Here is an 11,591-nt window from a genome sequence, read left to right as displayed (position 1 = left end):
TGATGTTAAGGTACCATGGTTTTGCTGTTTGGGCTTGTAAGGGATTTTAAATATTGACAAGTACTTTGAGTTATGTTTCGAGTAAAATTTCAAAATGTTGTATTATGCATAGGTTCCAAAGTGTCAGAAACACCGAAAAGTCGAATAAAACATATTAGAAGAGCTTAGGAAAACGTATAAAAATTAAAAGGCTAAAAAAAACCACTCCGTTTTAAACGTGTAAAAATAAATCGAATTGGTTCGCGGGACTCGAGTGACTTTTTTTTTTTTTTTTTAGATAGTTGGTATGTACTGAACCCGCCACAACACGTTGAAAAGTAGGTCCTGTACACACTAAGGAACATCCAACCAGGCAAATACATCAGGGTGAGGAGGCCCATGAAGTTGAGCGGGTAGTGAGGACAGTCCCAGGAGCGGGCGCCGCACGCGCGGAGGCCCCACCCAGCACAGCTCGCGCGGGGAAGGTCGCGGAGGCGCCCCCGCGGCCAGGCGCTGCAGCCGCCGCTCGGGGGCGGGGAAGGAGTCTCCACCGCGAGGCTGCAGCCGCCGCGCAGAGAGGGGCCAGAGCGACGTGTGGCCGCTGTCGCCCGTCCGCTGCCCCAGCAAGTTGAACAAGAAAGGGAAGAGCGTCTCATCCAGAAAGCCGTGCGTTCCGGGGACGAGGGAGCGGCGCGGCTCCGCAGCCCCGAGCGGGGGCTCCCGACGCCCTGGTGCCTCGGCGGTCGTCGCCGGCGCCTGCGCCCGGAGCGGCGGGGGGCGCGCGGCCAAGGCTGGGGCAGCGGCTCGGGCGGCCCCGGTGCCGCAGGCGCAGGAAGCGCTGCAGGAGCGCTCGGCCGCGGCCCAGCGCCAGCACGTCCCGCAGCGCCCGGACCGCCGCGCAGCCTGGGTCTGCGGTGCCACGCGGGCCCCGGGGAGACCAGGGCGCTGGGGCCGCGCGGCCGGGGCGAAGCGGGTGAGCGAGTGCGCAGGCGGCGGCAGGGCGAGGCGAGCCCCGGCCTCCGAGGTCCGCGCTGCGAGCGAGGCGCCGAGCCCAGGACGCCAGCGCGGCCAGGGCATCCCGTGCGTCCCGCACTAGCAGAGCCGCATCCAGGCGGGCAGCGCGGCGCGGGCGGCGGGCGCTTCAGCAGTGGACAGCGACTCCCGGCGGCTGCGCAGCCTCGCGCCCCCGCCCGCCCGGCCCTCCGCGTCCGCATCGCCGCGTGCGTGGAGCTGCGGGGCCGGGCCGCCGAGGCCCCCGGGGGCGTGCAGGGAGCTCCCCGCCGCGGCCCGACCGCAGCCCGAGCCCTAGTGTCCGGGAGACGCGCGGCCGCCCAGCTCCCGCAGCCCCTCGCGCAGCAGCGCCCCCGCAGCCCCCCGCGCAGCAGCCCCCCCGCGCAGCAGCCCCTCGCGCAGCAGCCCCCCCGCAGCCCCCTCGCGCAGCAGCCCCCCCGCGCAGCAGCCCCCCGCGCAGCCGCCCCCCCCGCAGCCCCCCGCGCAGCCCCCCCCGCGCAGCAGCCCCCCCGCGCAGCCCCCTCGCGCAGCAGCCCCCTCGCGCAGCAGCCCCCCCCCGCAGCCCCCCGCGCAGCCGCCCCCCGCGCAGCCCCCCCCGCGCAGCAGCCCCCTCGCGCAGCCGCCCCGCGCAGCCGCCCCCCGCGCAGCCCCCTCGCGCAGCAGCACCCCCCCGCGCAGCAGCCCCCCCGCGCAGCCGCACCCCGCGCAGCCCCCCGCGCAGCCCCCTCGCGCAGCAGCCCCCCCCGCGCAGCCGCCCCCCCCGCAGCCCCCCGCGCAGCCGCCCCCCGCGCAGCAGCCCCCTCGCGCAGCCGCCCCGCGCAGCCGCCCCCCGCGCAGCCCCCTCGCGCAGCAGCACCCCCCCGCGCAGCAGCCCCCCCGCGCAGCCGACCCCGCGCAGCCCCCCGCGCAGCCCCCTCGCGCAGCAGCCCCCCCCGCGCAGCCCCCCCGCGCAGCCGCCCCGCGCAGCCGCCCCCCGCGCAGCCCCCCCGCGCAGCCGCCCCCCGCGCAGCCCCCCGCGCAGCAGCCCCCCCCGCGCAGCCGCCCCCCGCGCAGCCCCCTCGCGCAGCAGCCCCCCCCGCGCAGCAGCCCCCCGCGCAGCAGCCCCCCCGCGCAGCCGACCCCGCGCAGCCCCCCGCGCAGCCCCCTCGCGCAGCAGCCCCCCCCGCGCACCCCCCTCGCAGCCCCCCCCGCGCAGTCCCCCTCGCGCAGCAGTCCCCCCCGCGCAGCACCCTCTTGCAGCAGCCCCCCCGCGCAGTCCTCCCTGCGCAGCAGCCCCCCCGCGCAGCCCCCCCGCGCAGCCCCCCGGCGCAGCACCCCCCTTGCAGCCCCTCCCCGCGCAGCCCCCCCTTGCAGCCCCTCCCCGCGCAGCCCCCCCCCCCCCCCGCGCCCTGCCCTCCGGCCGGGGTGGGTGCATCCGGCCGGCGCCCGCGCTCCCTCCGGCGGCCCAAGGAGGACTGGAGGCGAGGTCCGCTGCGAACCCCATCGCCGCCGCCGCGGGCTCCCGAAGCGGAAAGCGAGCAGCGACGCCCTCCCCCGCCCTCCCCGTGCTCCCTCCGGCGCGCCCTCTCCCGCCCTCTCCCGCCCTCTCCCGCCTCCGCCGGGCCCCCTCCCCCTCCCCCTCCCGCTCCGCCCTCCGCGCAGAGGCCCGCGGGGTCCCGGCGACCAAGCCCGGCCGCGCCTCTCGCCCTCCTCCTGGGGCGGCGTTGGCGGGCGGCGGGAGCGGAGAAGCCCCCAGGTGTGACCGCGAGCTGCGCCAGCCGCGTGGGGTGCCCGGCACTCCCGGCGCTCCGGGGCGGAACCAGGGCCCGGCCCGCTGGCGAGGCGGAGGCCTCGTGCCACACAGCGGAGGCCGGGCCTGGGCGCAGGCTGCGGGGCCGCGTTTAATGTTTAATGTTCTGACTCGAAGCCGGCCGCGTCCCTGGCACAAGGAACAAACACGAGACTCCGTGCCGCCCGCCCCAGCATCCTGGTTCACTTTTTCACTCTCTCCCCCCACAAGCCGTGTTCCTATAGGTTAGTCTGCTAGGGGCCAAGACAGAGATTCAAAGCTCCCCAACCCCCCCCCCCCCGCCCCAGTTATGAAATGACCTGAGGCCACTTGGGTTGGACGTTGCTCTGGCTGCCGTGGAGGCTCTTGTCAAGAAGGGCGCCCTTGAGGGATCCCTGGGCGGCGCAGCGGTTTGGCGCCTGCCTTCAGCCCAGGGCGTGATCCCGGGGTCCCGGGATCGAGTCCTGCGTCGGGCTCCCCGCAGGGAGCCTGCGTTTCCTGTCTGTGTCTCTGCCTCTTACACCCCAGTGCTGCTTTTTCTCCTTGCAGAACTAGATCACCCCAGAGATGAAGACTGAGAGTGACATTTTTTAATTAATTAATTAATTAGTTAATCTATTTATTTAAGGTAGAATGAGAGAATCTAGAACTTTGGTGTGTTGGGGGCTGTGCTTCTTTTAAAGATTTTATTTATTCATGAGAGACAGACAGAGGGGCAGAGACATAGGCAGAGGGAGAAGCAGGCTCCCCACAGGAAGCCCTATGCGGGACTCCGTGAGGAGTCTCAGGACCCTGGGATCACGACCTGAGCCAAAGGCGGATGCTCAACCACTGAGCCGCCCAGGTGGCCCTGGGGGCTGTGCTTTATAATCCAATTTTGAATCAGGCCTTAAAATTGAAAAGAAACTTAGAGGTAAATTATATCTTAAGGTATATTTTACCTTAAGGGATTTATACTCCCCTACCCCCTTCATCTGTAGGCAGAAACTAGATAACAGTTCTAATCTGAAAGGAGATGGGATGTATCTTGGATGGAAGGCTGTCTGGGAATTCTTTTTTTCCTCCTGGAGAAATAAATATTCTGAGGCCAATGCCCCTATTTTTAAAAGCAATCTCCACCACACTCCCTCCCTTTACTTATTTCAACCCACTATGTTAAAGTCTATAGTTGCTAAATTGTCTGTGACTTAGGTATGAGAGAAATAAAAGTATGATGAGAAGAAAAATTGTTAAAGTAATATCACTTGTGTAAGGGCAAAGTAATGACTTATTCTTCTTAGTTTTGTTAGCTTGTGGTTTATTGGCAGACTTCCTTTGGTAACTGTTAGTGGGTGGAAATGGTCATGCCAGGGACAAAAGCCTCAGGTAACAGGCCTGTCAAGACCAGCTGCAAAAGAGGAGAGGGTTAGTTGCCCAAATGCCTGAGCAAGTACGATGAAGAGAAATAATAATGTTGTTAAAAAAAAAAAAAAAAAACTAAGTTCAAGTGAGTAAATGTGAAGATCTAATCGACTTTAATCAATGATTCATGAATTGGGCTGCATCCCATTTAACGAACAGAAATGAGCTCCAAGGAGCTATACAAAATGGAAGACTTTTATAGGCAGAAACAAGGCAAGACATGGAAAGTTATTAGTAAAAGCAAAGAAAGAATTGTTTCAGGCAAGGTCAACTTCCTTTGGGTTGGGGGGTCTGTTGTGCAGACCACCACGGTAGTACTGATCAGGAAATTCCAGATGGTGATTAAAAGTCACATTTCTGTAACTAAGTCTTGGTTTGCTGTCTTAGGGCAAGCGACTCCATATTGAGTCTGTTATTATTTTTTAAAACACTGTAAACATTTTCATGCACACTTAGTATATACAAGATGCTAAATACACTGGGAAAATAAAGAGTTTTAAGATGCACTCTTTAAGAAGTGTATACTCTAGTTGATAGGATAATAACCCACCATATCTGTGTAAAGCCTACCTGTGATTATTACTGGTAATAATTATGACCAGCTAGCTCCCCTTGATCAACAATTTTGCTTTCCACAGTCCAAAAGCAGATGATCTTCCTTCTGATGTATCATCAGAAGGTCAGTAGCAGGGGGATCCCTGGGTGGCGCAGCAGTTTGGCACCTGCCTTTGGCCCAGGGCGCGATCCTGGAGATCCGGGATCGAATCCCATGTCGGGCTCCCGGTGCATGGAGCCTGCTTCTCCCTCTGCCTGTGTCTCTGCCTCTCTCTCTCAGAGGCAGAGGGAGAAGCAAGCTCCATGCAGGGAGCCTGATGTGGGACTCAATCCCAGGTTTCCAGGATCAGGCCCTGGGCTGAAGGCAGCACTAAACCGCTGAGCCACCGGAGCTGCCCTATTATAAACTTTCTTAAAGATGCAAGGAAAACCTTGAAAGGTCTAATTTGATAGTTCGGACTAGTTCATATCAGGGAATGTAGGAAAGTCTTTTGGATTAAACACAAAAATTGGTATCTTCTATTTCTGTATTTTTAGCCTCCACACTTAACAAAATTTCAATTTTGTGTATCACACGTCTTATGAATTATATTGGTATAATAAGACATGTATAAAATTTATGCACGTATAGTACATGCATGTTCTAAACACGCTAATTTTTTAAAATTAGGGAATATATAATAAAAAGCTTGTGTCTCACCACTGTTGTCAATGTATTGCTCTGCTAAGTGGGGAGTGGGTTAGATTACTAAAAATCTCAATGTTCTAGGTCCTTTTTTTGAATCTGTTTCTCATTTACTCCGGGAGAAGTAATGCAAAATAGAAATTAACAGTTATAAGTCCATAGCAGAAAAAGCAGCTATTACCTGTTATTCTATATTTCTTTTTATATTTTTGTTGTGGCCTCGCCTTAGTTATGCCACTTCAAAATGTATGAAACACTAACTTTTTTAAAAAGTAGACCAAAAGGATAAAAGGAAAAATTTTTAAAAAGGCATGAAACAAAGGGCAAGGAAACTATTCATTATATAACTTGGTATTATTAATTATTTTCACTCATTGCCTCATTTTAAAAAAAGTGAATATTCTGAAAAGCTAGCCCACCAACGATACCAATCTTTGTTTCTGCTTTATCTTCACATTGTTCTTTTGTTTTAAACACTTCATTGCTGGGTTTCTAAATGGAAAACTGCAGCACGGCTTTGCTGATCCATGATGATTTTATAATTTACAATGGTTGCATCAGAATCTCCATGATCATAAAATGCTTTAAAGTATTTCTGTGTTGGTCTTGACTACTACAAACATTAGGTTGCAAAGATCCACCTGTTAAAGCAGCAGCTTGTTGGGAGTTGGTGGGCATAAGGGTGAGGGGAATTTAAAAGTAGGAAACTGGAATCTGCAATAAAATAACATGAGTTGAGACTCCCTAGGTTAGAAAGTAGCCATTCAAAGGATGTTTTGAAGCATTGTTCTTCCATGGAAAAGACAGTCTTCTTTGTCCTCAGAAGCTGGGAAGCTGTCTCAGTAACCACCTGTAGAGATGTAACAATTCTGGACTGGCCAGGTTGAGCTGTGTAGCTAGTGTGACCAGGGAGAGATCTGCTAATTAGGAGAAGGGTCCTCTGGAGGATTATGATAATCTTCAGTGAATTGTTGTCTAGTGAATATGAGGTCATGGTTGTAGTCTTTTAGATGTGCGGAATGCCTGAGACCTTTCATTGCACACCAGAAGAACAAAGGAAAGTGAGGGGAGAGTACAGCATTTAGAAGAAAGCTTAAGGGAATTTCACTAGGGTAAAGCATGAATGTAATGACAGAAGAAAACAGTAAAAGGCAGCAGCCACATTAACACTAGATATAAAAACCTTTCTTATTATAGATCACATTATACCCATACACCCCCATCCTATATACTATAATCACCAAACTAAGAACACCCGCTCCAGGAAGGCTTGCAATTGCTGAATGCTAGCTCCCTAAAAATACTACCAAAATAGCCTGTTGCTAAGGCAAAACTGAGTTTGTTGCTTACCATGCATGGTAAGTAAGCTTTCTTCCTTGACAAAATTTTAATAGCATCTTGGAGCAGGAAGGACAATGTTGGACTATTTAAGTGGTTTTTGGGTTTGAGTTTAAAATGGGTCTTTCAATACAAGGGCTTGATTAGAATTAGCTAATGATTATGATAAACTGGTTTTGGATTGGTGGACATAAGATGAGTGTCTTGAGGTGAGTGTTTCAGAAAGCATTGAGAATCAATAAATTTTTATCTCTCTGCTCCAGAGCTTCCTAGAATAAAAAAGTTGTGTTGATGAAGACAGTGGAAGTCATGTTAATGAAGACAGCCAAACAATAATGTCATGGCCACGTAGACAATAAGCTTTAGAGATGTCTGATCTTGGGTTCACACAATCGAATAGTGAGGACCAGTTTGGAATCTGAGGAGAATAATTTGAGTAAGGACAGGTAAAGGTAACAAAGAAGCAAGGCTGACATTGAGTTTAGCTAAAATGATGCTCATCCTTAGTGTGTGTGGAGGGCAGGGGAAGGGAGAGAGACATTGATTGACAGTTCCATAAAAACAGCCATGTAAAATATTTGTCTGCATATGTGTACAGTTTCATTTACTTTACCTATACTCTTCTTTTTCTTTTTTAAAAATTTTATTTATTTATTTGACAGAGATAAAAAAAAAAAAAGGAGAGAGAGTGAGAGCACAAGCGGGGGTGGGGGAGGGTGGGTAGCAGGAGAGAGAGAAGTAGGGTCCGCATGGAGCAGGGAGCCTGATGTGGAGCTCCATCCCAGGGTTCCTGAGCCGGAGGCAGACAACTGACTGAGCCACCGAGGCGCCCTAAGGAACAGACTTTGAATAAATTCTTTAAATTCACAACACTTAAAGAAAAGCCAAAAGAGCACCAGGCTGTTTTGGAAAATCTTGCTTAAAATTTTCACTTTGAGCAATATTCAAATCAGAAACACTCCCTTTGTGTAATTTCTGCCTGCCTGCCAGTGACTCACCTTCAGTGCTGCAAGGAGAGGATTTCCCCTCCCTAGTTAATTCCATTATGTTTTCAGAGGAAGGAGTTTATTTTGAATAAAACTACTTGGGTACATTGGTTGAGGTTTATGGGTGAGAGAGGTCATCACTGTCAATGGATACTACTTAATGCGCACCTACATGTCAGCTGTGCACTTCACATAGATTATCAGTAATTCCTACAACTGTTCTCTTATTTTTTTGAACAGATATTGAAACTGGGGCTCAGAAAAGTTACTTGCTCAAGGTCTTAGCTAATAAGTCCAATGCCAACAATGAAGTCATTTCCACTTGACATCGCAGCTCATTTGCCACACACTGTGTTGTCTCTTATGTTCTTGTATTAAAGCCACCTTGAATGAGTTGAAGTTGCAGATTTAATAAAAAAGATCATTCTGTTTATAGTTCTAATGGGCTTTCCTTTAAGAATCCCTAAACCCTCCCCAGCTACTCCATCCCTTTGGCTAACATTTTAATCATTAACCTATGCAATCTTTCACATCCTTTTGTTGTTACTGTTCAATACACTTATTTATTGTGCCACACTTTCCCCCTTCTGGGTTTCATGACAAATTAGTAATGGCTCTTCATTTGTACAAATGTGGCTGTCTGGAAGGGTTTGCTGTTTGGTGTGGAATAGAAGATAGAGCTCAGATAATAGGAAAATAAGTATGGAATGCAAATGTATTCCTGTGCGCTGTTGGGACATGTCTCTAGATATCGAAGTTCAGCAAAATCACACCCTGCTATTCCAGTTAACACATCTATTTGTGGCTGCCATAACCTAAAAACCTAGGAATGCTTCCGTGCAGAGACTTAACCAATAGATTTGCATGTGTTCATCTAGTTACCCAAGTCCACTCGTTTTTTTTTAAAGATTTTACTTATTCATGAGAGACACAGAGAGAGAGACAGAGACAGAGACACAGGGAGAGGGAGAAGCAGGCTCCACGCAGGGAGCCTGACGTGGGACTCGATCCTCTGGTCCCCTGGATCACACCCCAGGCGGAAGGCGGCAATAAACCGCTGAGCCACGCGGGATGCCACCCAAGTCCACTTGTATCTGGTCTCCAAAACCTAAGTACATATTATATTTCAGCATCTTCCGTATGAATCATACATGGCATTCTCATTCTAGAATGTACATGGGGCATTTCTCTCTTTCTAGGGTAGTAAAGGTAATATATTTTATAGTTTAACACCTAGTTATGGTACTTCTTAATTTTTTTCAGTCATTATCTCATTTTGTCCTCAATCTTGTGACAAACAGCTATTTTTCTAATTCATACTTAACAGGTAAAACGAAAATGCAATTTGGCAAAACTCACACGCTGGTAATGGCAGAGTTGTTTCTCATTTAAAATCCAAAAATTCCTTCTTCCAGACTATACTCCCTATCTTACAAAATGTCTCCAGCCCACTGGAGGGTTCTAAGCACCCACCCTAGCTGTGTGAAACAAGCTTATTGATCAGGGCTCAGAAGAGAGGAGTTATTTTCACTTGAATTCCAGAAGGAAGTGAAGGAGGCCTGAGTCAGTCCTGTTGGCCAAGAGCCTGGATTTCTTAGGCCCTCTGTGGAGGATGCAGTTTCTAAAACTCACTATACTCATTGGCTTCCTTAGCTAAGTGGCTGGTTCTATTTCCTGCCACCTGGTGATTACTTAGTGGTTTTCTTCCTTTAACTGTAGTTATTAGGCCTGACCTGTGTGACTGTTTCTTCTGTGAATGGTCGTGTTGGTGACATATTGCTTTCCTCTGAGATTATGACTGCCACAACTCTTGCTTTAGAGAATATATATTTCTTATATATATATCCTATATGAATTTTATTTATAATAGCTAAATATAAATATATGTTTAAATATATTTTTCTTCAACACACAGTTATGGAACACTTATGTGCAATATTTTGTGCTATATCTTGGACATAAAAAATGAATATAACAAAATTTACTCCTCTTGAAGTTCCAAGTATAGCTTACTACAAAAGATATGCTTGTCTATTGAATGAATTGGAAATAAATATATGTAGAAAGTAAAAGAAGTACACATCCCCCGTGATACCACCACCCATAGATAACCACTGTTAATATTTTGGTATGTAGGCTTTCAACAATATTCTAGTATCACCAAAAAGAAGATTATATTATGCATTCCTTTTATAATTTATAATTGCTCTTGTCACTTATTGGTGATTAGGGAGCATCTTTTGATTTGATAATCTGCTACATCATGGGTATGACGACAATAGATTCCTTTGTAGAGATATCCCATAATTTGTTTAGCCAATCCCCAATTTTTAGCTGGTTAGGTTGTTTCAAAAGTTTTGCTGCTATAAATTTTTATGCGACAAGCATTTCCTTAATTATCTTCTTCATGTAGCCATGTTTATTTACCTAGACCACATACCCTTAAAGTTTAAATAGAGAATCAAAGTTATATACATTTTAAGGGTTTGGCACTCTCTCTCTCTCTCTCTCATATAAATAAAAATCTCAAAACAAAAAAAAGGAGACATACACAAAAAGGAGATCATTCAACTTCTGTGGATTCTAATGTTGATTTAAATGAGCTACTGTTTGGACATTCTTGACCTTCATTGATTACATTGTATATAAATGAAATCTAGTAGCATTGATATGAACTAGTCGTGATAATAACCAGAGCGAAAAACTAACTGAGCTCCAAACAAGTTTTTCTTCCATCTCTTCATCCTTTCCTCTTGCTAAGGAAGTCTAGGAAGGAGAACACTTCTTTCTTTCTTACTACCAGTCTGCCTAAATCCTATCCTGAACCTCTTTCCTAGCAATCTTTTTGTAGAAAATTATGGTGCTGAAGGGCAGAAAGGAAGAAGAAAGGGGAAACATATGCGAATGTAGAGAGCAGTTGTGACTGTGTCTGGCCTTCCAACTGTTCCTTACTCTCACATACATGGCAGACATAATTATTGCTGCATGTTTTCCCATTAAGTCCAGAGTTTGCCTTGGAATCTCATTCAACAGAATGATACAAGAAGATATCATCAATCAACAGAAGTTGGCAAGAGAATGAATCATACATGGCATTCTCATTCTAGAATGTACATGGGGCATTTATCTCTTTCTGGGGTAAATTAGATATATGATAATTTGCATTTATATACATATGTTCTCATGTTTGGGGTAATTGTTTATTCTTTAAAAGTTCTCTTCCTGGTAAGCAAATCCTCACAGTAGGATTTTTTGAGATCACAAGCTTTCCTAGAACATTTAAAAAACTATTTATTTATTTCAGAGAGAGAGAGAGAGTATGAACAGGAAGGGGGTGCAGAGGGAGAAGGTAGAGGGAGAAGCAGGCTCCCTGCTCAGCAGAGATCCCAATGTAGGGCTCCATCTCAGGACCCTGGGATCACGACCAGAGCTGAAGGCAGACTCTTACTGGACTGAGCCACCCAGTGTTCCCTTTCCTAGTACATTAATGTGTTATTGTTTGAGTTACACATGACTATTTTTTAATATTACATGACATGAGGTGAGTTCTTTTTTGTGTTTAAGGCTAAAAAAAATCATTTTTTGGAGCCAGAATAAACAATTTGTAAATAAATGGGTTAGAATTTGTATGATATTCTTAAACTGAGTTTCAACAAAACTATTAGAATATTAAGTACTTATTTTGTAGTAAGGATCTAGGCTCAGTCAATACTGTTATATATACACAAATTTTTTTGCCTTTGCATAGTACTTTATAGTCTACAAAGTGCTCTCATGCTTGTTTTCTCATTGGTTCCCTGAAATAATGTGTGATAGGCAAGAAGTACCATTTATTGCTAGGGAAATTCCAAAATAGTAAATTGTATTT

Source organism: Vulpes vulpes, unplaced genomic scaffold (genome assembly GCF_048418805.1).
Source record: "Vulpes vulpes isolate BD-2025 unplaced genomic scaffold, VulVul3 u000000629, whole genome shotgun sequence".
Lineage (NCBI taxonomy): Eukaryota > Metazoa > Chordata > Mammalia > Carnivora > Canidae > Vulpes > Vulpes vulpes.
This window is presented reverse-complemented; position numbering follows the sequence as displayed.